This window comes from Aquarana catesbeiana, linkage group LG03 (assembly GCF_042186555.1).
Source record: "Aquarana catesbeiana isolate 2022-GZ linkage group LG03, ASM4218655v1, whole genome shotgun sequence".
Classification (NCBI taxonomy): domain Eukaryota; kingdom Metazoa; phylum Chordata; class Amphibia; order Anura; family Ranidae; genus Aquarana; species Aquarana catesbeiana.
The window spans coordinates 644,153,334-644,167,410 of NC_133326.1; the positions used below are offsets into that span (position 1 = coordinate 644,153,334).

General features: G+C 43.9%; 1 protein-coding gene across 1 annotated transcript in view; it reads right to left on the bottom strand.

Moving 5' to 3' along the window:
- Positions 1-5,090, bottom strand: part of LOC141133295 (sphingosine 1-phosphate receptor 1-like) — a 53,660-nt gene extending 48,570 nt beyond the window's left edge. The window contains exon 1 of the mRNA XM_073622571.1: positions 4,922-5,090. The gene's annotated coding sequence lies outside the window, so the exon portion shown is untranslated. The remainder of the gene's footprint in view (positions 1-4,921) is intronic.
- Between the last annotated feature and the right edge of the window lie 8,987 nt (positions 5,091-14,077).

Genomic DNA, 14,077 nt, shown 5'->3' on the forward strand with positions numbered 1-14,077 from the left:
CCATTTTCAAAAAACGAAAGTTCGGCCGTGAGCGCAAGCGATAGTGCCATCATGTAATGACCGATAAACCGTTCAGTGGACATAAATGAATGCATTTTTTGTTCTTTTTTTTTACATATTACCTAGTGCAGTCAGTTTCAACGGGAAACACATTAACCTTTCAATTTATCGTTCGTTCGGCAGAAAATTTCCAAACTTGTTCTTTGTTTTTTCGGCTCAAAAACGTCCCAATGATTATCGATTTTGTGCCCATTAACTGGCCGAAAAACGAATGAACTGTCCACATGACCGAATTTCGGCCGATTTTTCGTATAGTGTATGGCCAGCATTAGTCCACTGATTCAACTCACAAACAACGCTGTCTGTACAATGCAACAGCTACAATTCATTTACCATTAATAGTAAAACTGATAATAGCGGAAATCACGTCTTTTATATCATATACTGCATTTCCATATCATGATCACCGGGCAAATACAACATTGGGTTCACTACAGGAGTATCAGAACAAATGTTTCATTTATTTAGGATTTGATGCATTTATTACTGGAGACAAATAATAGGTTGACATCATTCCATACACTGCACATGACCAAAGGACACTTCCAACTAGATATTCAATGTTTGTACTACAGTAGATTATTGTCTATGATACTTTTTTTTGTGAACCAACCAACAAGCCTTCAGGGGTCTACCACCTTCTTCTAATGTCAATGCAGTACTGATAATCAGACCTTAACCCCTTTTAGCACTGGGGCACTTTTCAGGCGTTTTAGCGCAAAAAAAAAGCACCTGTAAACAATGGCGACCCTAGGGGGGGGGGGGCAGAGGGGGCCCTGACCCCCCCAACATTATGCTGTGCCCCACCATGTGCCCTCCCAAAAAAAAAAAAATTTTTTTTTTTTTTTTTACAAAAAATCAATGTCTAAGAGGGAGAGAGTCCCCAGTCAGCTCCTGCGGGTGATTCCTCCCCCCTCCCCTGCTTGCTGACACTGCATAATGCTAGCGTTCACACAACCACGGCCGCCTGATCTGCTCCTTCACCTGCATCCTCATTGGCAGGGAGAAGAGCGAGTTGCAGGAAGGACTCCACCAGGACTTTCAGTTACTGAAAAAACAGACTGATTTCTCAGCCTGTAAATTCCAATAGATGCCAGACCAGAGCTGTCAATAGCAGGGGCAGGACAGCAAGAGGAGGCTGGGGAACCTCACAGTGGCAGAACACCAGGGCCCGGAGGCAAGACAACCTTTGCAACCCTGATAGTTCTCCCACTGCTTTGGATCCTTATATTTTCTTGATATGCTGGTGACATATATCTCTTGTTTTCTGCCACCCTGGGGGACCCCAATACAGTAGGAAGGGAGCTCACTGCAGAACATGTGAAAGGGCCCGTTGTGGGGTCGTAGTAAAGGGCCGCAGGATATATATATATATATATATATATATATATATATATACATTTTATAGTTGCCCCCCTACTTTTGGCCCTGTCCCCCCATGTGCCCCCCCTAAATTTGAAAGCTGGAGACGCCACTGCCTGTAAAACGTCTGAGAAGCGCCGTTCAAGCGGCACTTTACCGCTGTTATAGCGGCGCTTTTCGGCCGCTAGCGGGGCGCTTTTAACCCCCGCTAGCAATCGAACAAAGGGTTAATAGCGCCTGTGTGAATGGGCGCTATGGGCTCTGTCACATGGGCGATATTAACCCTTTGTTCGGCCGCTAGCAGGAGTTAAAAGCACCCCGCTAGTGTCCGAAAAGCACCGCTATAACAGCGGTAAAGCGTCGCTAAAACTAGCGGCGCTTAACCGCTATCTCCCGCACTGCCCCAACGTGAGAGGGGTCGGTAGACCGCCAAAAGCTTGTCCCGATAACGTAGTTGTGCTAATAAAAAAAAAGGTATCATGGACAGTATTGAACTGTAGTACAATGATCAAATATCTATTTGGAAATGTATTTTGCTCATGTTCAGTGTATGCAGCGATGCAAATCTATTATTTATTTCCAGTAAAAAATGCATCAAATCCTAACCACTTGCCCTCCGGAAGTTTTGCACCCCTTCATGACCAAGCCGTTTTTTGCTAATCGGCAAAGCGTTACTTTAACTGACAATTGCGCGGTCGTGCAGCGCTGTCCACAAATTAAATTTATATCATTTTTTTCCCCCCACAAATAGAGCTTTCTTTTGGTATTTGATCACCACTGGGTTTTTTATTTTTGGCGCTATAAAGAAAAAAAAACGTAAATTTTGGAAAAAAAAATGTATTTTTTACTGTTTGCTATATTACATATCCAATAAAGAAAAATTTGGAAAATCCAAATTCTTCATAAGGACATATGTTCCTGGCAGGATCACCATTATGACAGGCTTCTGACAGTGGGACTGAACGCTGTTCCTATTCCTATACCTCCTGGGCATTTAAAAACGCCAACACTGATTGGGAAAACCGCCTGTGTGCATGTAGCCTAAGGAAAGGTACAATACAATCCTTTTATGTTCTTGAGTTTAGATACATGTTCAGCTCTTTGTACATGAAAATTAATATTATTGGTTAATGTTTTTGTTAAAATTAAAGAGGAACTGCAGTCTGCTCACATAATTTGTAATAAAAACATCTTTGCCATTGTGAAGCTTCCCTCCAACCACTTTGCATATTATTTTATATATACTGTGATTCTGTACTTGCCAAATATGCTGCAGAGATCTCCCTCCACTGGGTCTGGCTGCTACCATTTTAACTGTGGGCAGCTGAAGCTGCTGCCTGTTCACTTCCTGGATTTACACAGACACACAGAGGCACACCTCCAGCTCTGCAGCTTTTATTGGCCCTCTTATGACTCATCCCCCTCCCTTCCCGGCAAACTCTTACGAGGGAGAGAGCTGTGCATGATGTCATAAGCCTAGGCTAATGACCAGACAAGAAACAGGAATTGGGCTGTATAAGGTATTTACTGGCAGAAAAAAAATGTTTTACTATCCAAAGTTAAAACAACAAGGGCAGAAGATTTAATAGATGGAAAGTTGAAAAAAATGACTGAAGGTCCGCTTTAAGGTAAGGAAAACAAAGTTAGTGGCAATTAGTCGCAGTCAACGTTACATGAACGTGATTAGTTATGTACGTGAACGTTACATAACTATTGCTAGCTATACCATGACCTGAGTAGCTTCAAAAGCAGGCGTTTCATGAGCATTATTAAATCTTCACTTAACGCATTAAAGTGGTAGTAAACCGCAGCATATAAAATAAAAAGGCAATGGCATAATGTGCTAGTATGCATACTAGCACATTAGGAAATGCTTACATTAGAATGAAGCCCTCCAGCGGCACGCTGTAAAGGCTGACAGGGCTTCCATCTTCACTTGATCTTCCTTCTGGGTTCGTGTGCTCCGGCCGTCTGATTGGCCGAGCCGCGATGTCATAACTCCCACGCATGCGCGCAGGGGTCATGGCCAAGGCACAGAGCAGGTATGCTGTCCCTTCACAGCGCATGCGCTGGTGACGGCAAGTTCAGGAGATATTCACTGTACCTACAGGTAAGCCGTATTATAGGCTTAGCTGTAGGTACAAGTTTAAAAAAAATACTTTACTACCATTTTAATTGCATTAATGGGAACTAAAATTTCTTTGCATATCTAAAAGAGCCCTAAGCCTTGCTTCACACTGATGTTTAACTACTTCAGTGCAATTTCAAAATTGCAGATCAGTGCAATTTGCACCTCCAATTTCATTACGGCTTGCGACTTTGCTTAACAGAAGTCTATACAAAATACAATGAAATCTGAAAAAAGTAGTGCAGGAACCTTTTTCAAAGTTGTTGCAACATGAGTCGCGGCAATTTGAACGATTCCATTGCCGACAATGGTGTGCAACGTGTCATGTGATTTGGAACTGCCAAATGGCATGACAAATTGCGCCAATGTGAACAAGGGCTAAGGGAACAAAAGAAACATATTTTTTTTCAGTGTAACTAAACATATTTTTATATAATAACTCATTTATTATGGTTAAAAAAACATCTGCTCAGAAAAAAGAGACAGGAGTTTATGAAAATTGGCGATAACCGGTGCTGTTGCCCATAGCAACCAACTTTATCCTTTCATCGGAAACAAAGATGCTTAACTGCCTAGCTACAGCAGAGGAAGCAGTTGTTTCCAGCAACCAGATTCCTTAATTGATCAGAAAGAGGAAACCCAACTGGTTGCCCCAAGGTCTCTGAAGGACTACTGTGGACAAAAGAACCCACCGGTTGCCCAAAAGAACCTGAAGGACTACCATGGAAAAAAGATCCACCGGTTGCCCAAAAGAACCTGAAGGACTACCGTGGACAAAAGATCCACCGGTTGCCTAAAAGAACCTGAAGGACTATCGCGGACAAAAGATCCCACCGGTTGCCCAAAAGAACCTGAAGGACTACCATGGAAAAAAGATCCCACCGGTTGCCCAAAAGAACCTGAAGGACTTCCGTGGACAAAAGACTCAATTTGTTTCATCTTTTTTTCTCTTCGTTACAGTTTTCATTAATCAGCCCCAACGTATCTGCAGAAAAAAAAACAACTCTTTCTCCCGCTAATCTATCTATTGTGCCAATCCCGGGATGAGGTAATGCTCATCCATCAATTAATCCTTTCCCGACAAGAGGTGACAAGTGGCTACAGCCGTGGGAAAAGACAGTTCAGCAGGTCCAGGAGAAGTAAGGCAGAGCTTACACTCTACTATACTAGAATTCCATGGAAGGTATTCCACATCTGGATTTAATATCACCCTAGGAGCACTGGATGGATGCTGGTTTAGGGGGACGGTGAACATTTTACTTGCATTCCACCGCAATGTGCTGCAGGCTGTCAGGGGAACAAGAGGAAAACTCAATGAAAAGTTTGGTGGTGAGATGGACAAAGGCAAGCAATGAAGCAGTGGGGACCTACCTTGCACAGCAAAGTTTTGTCTGCTAAATCCAAACTTCAGAGGAGGAGAGAGAGGAGACCCCAGCCTTGTGCCTGCTCCAGGCAGCAGATAAGACTGAGATCTCCTCCTGTAGGGATCAGCTCTGCCCTGCCCATCCTCTATGCTGCTTACATATGAAAAGCCTGCCCAAGTCTGCATATGCTCAGCGTCCTCCCCCTGCTCGCTCACACATAACCTCCTCTTCTCTTACTTTACATCAACCTTTCTAACTGGGAGGAACCCTAGAAATAATATGCAGGTCTTAGGGAACCCCTGCTAATAATTACTACTTGTACAACTCATGGTGCATTAGTGTGGACAGTCAGTTGCAATAAAAGAAGAGCTAAAAGAATGAAGGGTAATACTTGACACCAAGGGCTGCTCGAAACAACAAAATATTTTTATTATTATTAATAATAATAATAATAATAATAATAATAATGATAATACATAAAACAAATAATAACTAGAAAAGAAATGCAGACAGTGAAAATTGTAATCTATCTACACATTGGTGGTCAGTGGAGAAATGCGCACTTACATTAATGAGCCATGGAAAAGGTCAGTGAAATGCACCCTTAAATTGGTAGTCAGTAAAGAGATGCCCACTTACTTTAATGATCCATGCAGAGGTGCCCCTACGTCGATGGTCAGTGAAATGCTCCACTATATTTGTGGTCAGCAATATTTTCTTTTACATTGGTGGTCAGTGAAATGCTTCTTTACATTGGTGTTCAGTGAAATGCTCCCTAACGTTGGTGGTCAGTGAAATTCTCCCTTACACTGGTGGTCAGTGAAATTCTCCCTTACACTGGTGGTCAGTGAAATGCTCCTTTACACTGGTGGTCATTGAAACTCTCCTATACATTTGTGGTCAGTGAAATGCTCCTTTACACTGGTGGTCAGTGAAATTCTCCCTTACACTGGTGGTCAGTGAAATTCTCCCTTACACTGGTGGTCAGTGAAATGCTCCTTTACACTGGTGGTCATTGAAACTCTCCTATACATTTGTGGTCAGTGAAATGCTCCTTTACACTGGTGGTCAGTGAAATGCTCCTTTACACTGGTGGTCAGTGAAATGCTCCTTTACATTGGTGGTCTGTGAAATGCTTCCCTATATCGGTGGTCAGTAAAATGCTCCCTTAAATAGTTTTTTTATTGGTAAAGTGTTCTCTTAAATTTGTGGGAGGAAGATCGACTTAGCTTGGTGGTCTGTGAAATGTTCCTTTACATTTGTGATCAGTGAAATGCCTCCTTACATTGGTGGTCAGTTAAATACTCCTCTACATTGGTGTTCATTGAAAACCTCCCCTACATTGCTGGTCAGTGAAATTCTCCTATACGTTGGTGGTTAATGAAGTACTTCCCTACATTGCTGGTCAGTGAAATCATCCCCTACATTGGTGGTTAATGAAGTACTTCCCTACATTGGTGGTCAGTGAAATGCTTCCCTTGCATTGCTAGTCGGTGAAATGCTCCCCTATATTGGTGGTCAGTGAATTTCTCCTTTATTTTGGTGGTCAGTGAATTTCACCCTTTCATTGGTGGTCAGTGAATTGCTTATATTGGTGGTCAGTTGTTTTTCTCATTATATGTTATAAAATATTATCACTTGGTTATTAGATTGTAATTTATATTGTATGTTTTGCAGTTAAAGTCTAGTCAAAGCTGAAAACGTATTTTGTTTTGGGTGGAGTGGTGAGGGGGTAGAGAGGGCAGAGCTCTTGTCCTCTGTGCTCCCACTGGGGATAATAAAGCTGCCCAAAGATGGTTCATTTGTTTATTTTTTTGTTCATAGAGCTGGAACTGATTTCTATCAAGCAAGGATGGTCACACACAATTTGTTTGGTTCCTGATTTCGATCAGTGTATGGGCAGCTTAAGGGCTCATATACACTTGCTTAGGCTTCAACACACATTAAAGCGCCTACCGCTTCAACCTACTTTTATGATGTGTTTTTGATGCTTCGGTGGTGCTTTTATGAAGCTTCAGTGGTGCTTCGATGAAGCTTTGGTGATGCTTTGGTGAAGCATCGGTAATGCTTCCGTGATGCTCTTTTGAAGCTTTGTTGAAGCTTGACAGATGCCCTGTGTGTTTATATCTCATACCTGCAATTTCTCCAAAACAAAGGGAAGCTAAAGCTGAATTAAAGCCTCTCAAAAGCCGCAGGTGCTTCAAGCGAGCTTTGTCAAAGAGTTCTATGGAGGCTTTGAAGACGCTTTGAAGGACCACTAAAGCAACATGGGGTATCATTTTTGAAGCAAAGCCGAAGCAGAGCAAAGCAAAGGCCAGGTGTAAACAGGACTGTAAGCTAACCATTTTATTTAGTGACAGGAGCTTTGACTGACGTTCAGAGAGCTTTAACAAAGCGTGCCCAAAGCCTTGTTTTGAGGCAAATGTAAACTAGCCCTAACTCCGCTGACCAGTGTCACTGGAACGAAGTAAGGGCTAGTTTACACTTGCTTCAAAACAAGGCTTCGGACACGCTTTGTTAAAGCTCTCTGAACGCCAGTCAAAGCTCCTGTCACTCAATAAAATGGTTAGCTTACAGTCCTGTTTACACCTTGCTTTTGCTTGATGCTTCAGTGGGGCTTCGATGAGGCTTTGGTGGGGCTTCAGTGGGGCTTCGATGAGCCTTTGGTAGGGGTTTGATGAGGCTTCAGTGGGGCTTTAAGCGAGCTTTGCCATAGACTTCTATGGAGGCTTTGAAGACTTCTATGGAGGCTTTGAAAAAGCTTTGAAGCACAACTAAAGCGACATGGGTGTGGTGGGAGGCAAGGGCCTGTGCTGAGGGGGATTTAGGGCTGTGGGGGGAAATCTGTACTGTGGGGTATATGGACTTGAGAGATTTGTACTGGGAGGAGGGGGTAATTTTTTCTGTACTCTGTACATCAGCCTGTACGTTGCACACTCCTGACCCCTGCACTCTGTATTACACACTCCTGAGCCTGGTTGTCTGTGTCTTATGCACAGAACAATCTGTATGTTACAAACCCCTCAGCCCTGGACGATAGACACTGTGTTGTACATTTCATGCTCCTCACCACTGCACTCTGTATGCTGGGTTTTAAATGACATACTCCTGACCCCTGCACTCTAAGTACATTGTATACTCATAAAGTTCACCTTAAAGCTGAAGTTTAGCTTAAAATGAAATCCCTACAGCTTTAGTCACATCACTTACCAGTAATGAAGGATGCCTCATGGGAGAGTCTGATGGGTTGCAGGATTCTCTCCACTGCCACCCCCTGCGGTAGACTGACCTTAAAGTAGAGTTCCACCCACTTTTACAACTCTTCAGCATCCCTCACTAAACTGTGCACTGTAAACAAATTGGATATTTTTAAATTTTTTTTCTCAGCACCTACTGTATATCTGCTGTATTCATTTTTCACTTCCTCCTCCCTGGCCGCGGCCCATCGCATCATTTCCTGTTTGCAATGCCTTCTGGGAAGGGGCGGCAACTTCCTCTGACACTGCCGTTGCTATGGAAACCTGGCCTGAAACCTGTTACACTGCTTGTGCTGCACTGAGCATGTGCGAGATCTGCAAGGATGAGATCCAGGAAGAAATACAGTCTGGCTTCAGATGCCCACACTTAAGATGGCCACGGCCTGCTGTAAGTTTCTAAAATAACAAACTACTGCTATAAACTAACAAAACAGACCTTAGATTACAGACTAACTTTACTAGAATACATTAAGCTTGTGTATTATAGGGGTATTTTTATTTAAAAAGTATAATTTTGGCCGGAACACCACTTTAACTTAGTAGGCAGGGCGAAGGGAGAGCCAGGCCGTTGCTTCTCCTCTCGGCTGAACAGGCAGTGTGTCCTGAGACCCGATTGGCCAGGGAGTCCTAAGACTCCCTGGCCAGTTGGGTCTCAGGACCTGCTTCTTGATTGGCCAGGGGGAGAATCAGGAAGACAATAGCAAATATTAATTCGCTATTGTCACATAACTGGGCGGGCTCAGGGAGCAGTGCTCTGCGCCCTGAGCCCACCCTTTTTTTAAGACAATCAGAGCCTTAGGCTTAAAAAAAAAAAAAAAAAAAAAAACCTAGTTGGAATCCATGCGTCTGGAGCCCTGTAGATTTGGGCGCAGCCGCATGGATTAGGGGGGTGGCGCCCCTGTATGGACGGGCCACCACTGGTTAGAACATGCCTGTTAGATTCTTGCTTGTTGCACAGCAAGCATATTTTGTGGGTAAAAGGACTTTGACATATATGTTCTGCGTATGCAATGAGTAGGCTCAATATGTGTTGCATTGCTCAGCAGAAACAAGTTTCTCACACAAATGGTGCCATGAAAAAGCTTCATACAAAGCTATTTTCATGCAAATTATGTATTGTATGTAAATGTAAATTCATAAGGCATCTTTGGTTCTTCAAGTTATTATACCCTGTGGAAGGGGAAGGCATTTTTGAGTGAAAAGGAATATCTCAACTCTCACGTAGGTGAGGGAGGAGAAAAGATATTTTTTTAGAGAAAATGAAAGTGTGGAAATTCTAAGAAAACATATCGGTCGGAGCTGCCGATGCCAGCCGCCAAGTGTTTACAGGATGAGAAGTTGAGAACGGTCTCATGTATGGAGAAATCTTACAGCTTACAAGGCTGCTCGGCTCTTTTCTCTTTGTCTTCTTCAGACTCCTGTTGATGCCTTCAGTGAGGGACTTCACATCACTCATGCCTTTCCCTGTCTGATACTTACCAGATGCAAATACCTTTTTCATGATTTTTTTGTTGTGATCACATGTAATACATTGCCTTATTGGCTTGGTTCACACATCCAGCTGGGTGGGGGTAAAACCAGGTGGTTGAGCCACGGTATGACCCATGACCACCGCCTGAATAGTGACATGCAGCCACTCACAGCTGTACATGTTGTCATGTCATGTTGTAAAGAGCTGAGCAAACTGTTGGTGCTGTATAAATCCTGTATAATAATAATAATAAGAATAATACACATGCTTCAGGTGCAATGGCGTCAGGGGCAGCGCCGAGTGGATGTTTGGGGTGTGCTAAAGCACCCCCAAACATTCTTTAAGCACCTTCATAGCATCCCCAAAAATTACACACCTGAATTACCAATATAATGTCACACAATTTTTTAAAGAATATTTTACCTGCATGCCCTGTGTAACAAAAAAGTCCTGGGAACTCTTTTATTTGGAGGAGGAATATCGCAGCTCAGCCGCATAAGCCACTGATCTTCAGTGAGTCCCGGCAGGGGCTGGGTTAGTGCATTCATATCAGTGGGGGAGCGATCCCTTCCCAGACCCAGTGCTATGCAGAGGCGCTAGGTCTCTCTCTCTCTCTCTCTCTCTCTCTCTCTCTCTCTCTCTCTCTCTCTCTCCTGCTCTGGGCAGTTTGAGGGGGCACACTCCTGCTCTGGGCTCTCTGAGGAGGCACACTCCTAATTTGGGGACTCTAAGGGGTCACTGCTGCTCTGGGCATTGTAAAAGGTCACTCTTGCTCTGGACAATCTCTCATGGGTCCCTCCTGCTCTGGTCTCTCTGTGGCAATCTCCTGCTCTAAGTACTCTCAGGGGGGAAGGCTGGTTTATATGGGCATTGATCTGAGGGGACACTCCTGCTCTGGGCACTCTGAGGGGGCATTCCTAATTAGGTCACTCTAAGGAGTCACTACTGATTTGGGCACACCTAATCTTGGCACATTTAAGGGGGAAGCCTGGTTTTTAGGGGCACTGATCAAAGGGGTCACTCCTGCTGTGGGAACTCTCAGGGGACACTCCTGTGTTGGGCACTTTAAGTGGGCATTCTCCTGCTCTGGGCACTCTGAGGGGACACTTTTTCGGCTCTGGGCACTCTGAGGGGCCCCTCTCCTGCTCTGGACACACTGAGGGGGGTGCTCCTGCTCTGGGTATTCTAAGGAGAAACTCTGATCTATATGGGCAGTGTGATCTAAAGGGTCACTTCTGCTCTGGGCTCTCCTAATCTGGGCACTCTAAGGGGTCAACCCTGATCTGGCCACTCTTAAGGGGTCACTCCTAATCTGGGCAATCTAAAGGGTCATTCCTGATCCCCCCCCAGTTATTTGCTGCTCACTGTCCACCCACTGAATTCTGCTCACTGACCCCCCTCCCCCACTGTATGCATTGCACAGGGGGCACACTGACCACCATTCTGGTGACCACACACACAGTGCTGACCACCAATTTTTTGTTACAGTTAAAAAGATGGGGTTGTGTCGAGTAAGTGGATACCAAACATGTCAAACCTTATCTATCTAACCCTGTAAAGAAAAAAATAGCTATACATACCATTTCTAAAGCCGATCCGGTCTCGAGCGGCAGATGCTGTGTGCAGGAGAGAACCGACAACGGCTAGGAAATGCCTGGGAAGTGACGTCACCCATAGAGTTACTATGGGGCTTCTGTTGTCAGCTGTCTCTCCTGCACACTGAAGCCGCCACTGACAGCTCAGCCTGGGACCGGACTGGAATGGCTGCAGAACAGGTAAGTATAGCGATCTCTTCTTTACAGGGCTAGATAGATTAGGCTTATGCCGTGTACACACGGGCAGACTTTTCGACCGGACTGGCCTGACGGAACGAATCCGTCCGACAATCCGACCGTGTGTGGGCTTCATCGGACCTTCAGCTGACTTTTTCTGTCGAAAATCAGACGGACTTTAGATTTGGAACATGTTACAAATCTTTCCGCCGGAGCTCCGCCGGACCCAGTTCCTATCGAGAAATCCGCTCGTCTGTATGCTAGTCCGACGGACGAAAACCGATGCTAGGGCAGCTATTGGCTACTGGCTATGAACTTCCTTATTTTAGTCCGGTCGTACGTCATCACGTATGAATCCGTTGGACTTTGGTGTGATCGTGTGTAGGCAAGTCCGTTCATTAGAAAGTCCGTCGAAAGCCCGTCAAAAGTCCGTCGGAAAGACCGTCAGACCTTTGGTGCCGAAAAGTCCGGCCATGTGTACACGGCATTAGAGTAGGTTTCGTTTTTGGCTTTTTTGGCTGAACTTCTACTTTAAAACATCCATGAAATAGTAAAAAACTATGCTACCCAACATTGTCCATAGGCAATGCTTTAAAATCTTTCACAGGTTATAATTTTAGAGGTAGCCATAAATTACGACCCTAGAATTATTGTTCTCATTCTGATGTTTTTGGTGATACCTCACCTGTATGTACCCTATGTGTGTTTGAATTTGTGTGTATGTGCAGGGTGACGAGGCATGGTTTTACATTTTTTCATTTTTTAAATTATTTTTATTTTATTTATTACAATTTAATTTATTTTTACCTATTTTATTTATTTTTTTATTTCATTTAACTTTATTGCTCTCACAAGAGGGCTGCTTCTGTGATAGCATGGGCAGGTGACAGGTCCTATTGATGGAGATAAAAGGGGTCTATTAGACCCCTAATGTCTCCCTTTCCCTGCACTGCAGCTAATCAAGCATGGATTGTGGTTGATTAGCTCCTTTCCTGGCTAGTAGCCAGTGAAAGACAGCTGTGAACCAGGAAGTGATGTAATACAGTAATTAATTGCAGAAGAGATTAGGTAACAGATGTTCTGTGATCTCCTTCCACACAACGTGTTTGGGCATTTTACTGCAGTCCTGGGCTCCATGGAAGAATGGGAAAGCCCAGGAACTATCATGGCCGGCACTGGAGGAGGTGGGGCAGCACCTTCTTTGTACTGTATAAGTGATTGGATGGCTAAGAGATCTTGAAAAAACAACACCAAGCTCATGTATGCAACAGCAGCCATGAGCTTGTTTTAACCCCTTGAATACCAGGGCCTTTATAAACATACCTTGGTAGATATAGGGTTAGGCTGGAGTTCCCATTAAATGCTCTTCTCCTTGAAATTTCATAAATGACTGGGGTGGTGACATCAGACTTTAATCTCCCGTTGGGGAAGAACTGACCTTAACAGCAAGCATTTTCTGTCTGGAGTTTAGCGGAAATGTAGACACTATATGCGGATAATATAAATTAGAATCTGTAAATCCATTTACATTGCGCTGAACTTTGCAGAAAATATGAGTTTGTAGAAGTGAAGAAAAGGTAGAATTACACCACAACGATTATGTGGTAACCGGCAATTTCATAAGTGCCAGGATACAATTTGTCCTATGTTTTCAAAACTGCTTACCAAACTGCCTTCCCTATGACTGATTTAATGGGTGGGGTTAATTATACCACTTAAAGTGAACTATCATAAAAAATATATATATAAATGCTTCCATTACTGACTAAGTTTGGGACAAGATCACAATGGTGACACACGGTTTAAATGAGGATAGGTGTACCTTGGTGAAAGTTTTGCTTATGTCACCCTTAAAGAATAAAAAAAAAAAAAATTCTTATTTTTTTTTTCCAGATATGGAACACTGCCAGGTTTTAATTCCTGTCTGTATCCCCATTATGGAGATTTGTTCTCTTCAAGCACTTGACCTCTGGAAGGTTTTACCCCCTTCATTTTCTGCTATTCAGTACTGCGCCATTTTAACTAGCAATTGACACCGACTGGGAAGGGGTTAACATCTAGGGGCAATCAAGGGGTTAATTGTGTGCCTAACTATGTGTAATGTGTGCTGCTTTTACTTTACTATCTTGACTGTTTTTTCACCCTGCTTTGCAGGGAGAAGAAACAGCCAGATCGCTGTTCAGAGTACATTATACAGGGTTCTGTGTTTGTATGATGATAGTGGCCATAGCTGATCAGCTGAGTTCAGACAAAATCATTGGCCTAAATCAGCTGCCAAACTCATGCTGTGACCAATCACAGCATGGGTCGACAGTGCGTGCCATAAACCTGGATCAAGCTGGTGACGTACAGGTACATTGTCCGGCCTGCCTGTGCCACCCACCCGCAGTAAAACTACTGTGGGGGGACTGCAATTCTTTTTAATTCTTCCTTCTCTGGTGACTTGTCAGGCTAACTCGCCTGACAAGTCACCCCTGTGTGAACCGGGTCTAAAAGGACTATAATAGCAAGGATCTCTGTCTCATGTAACCTTTCTCCCATCTCCTGAAGCATGTCCCCCAGTCTCTGACCATCTCCTGCTGCATGTTCCTGATCTCTAACCATCACCTGTAGTATGTCTGCAGTCTCTGACCATCTTTTGTACTATGTCTGCAGTCTCTGAC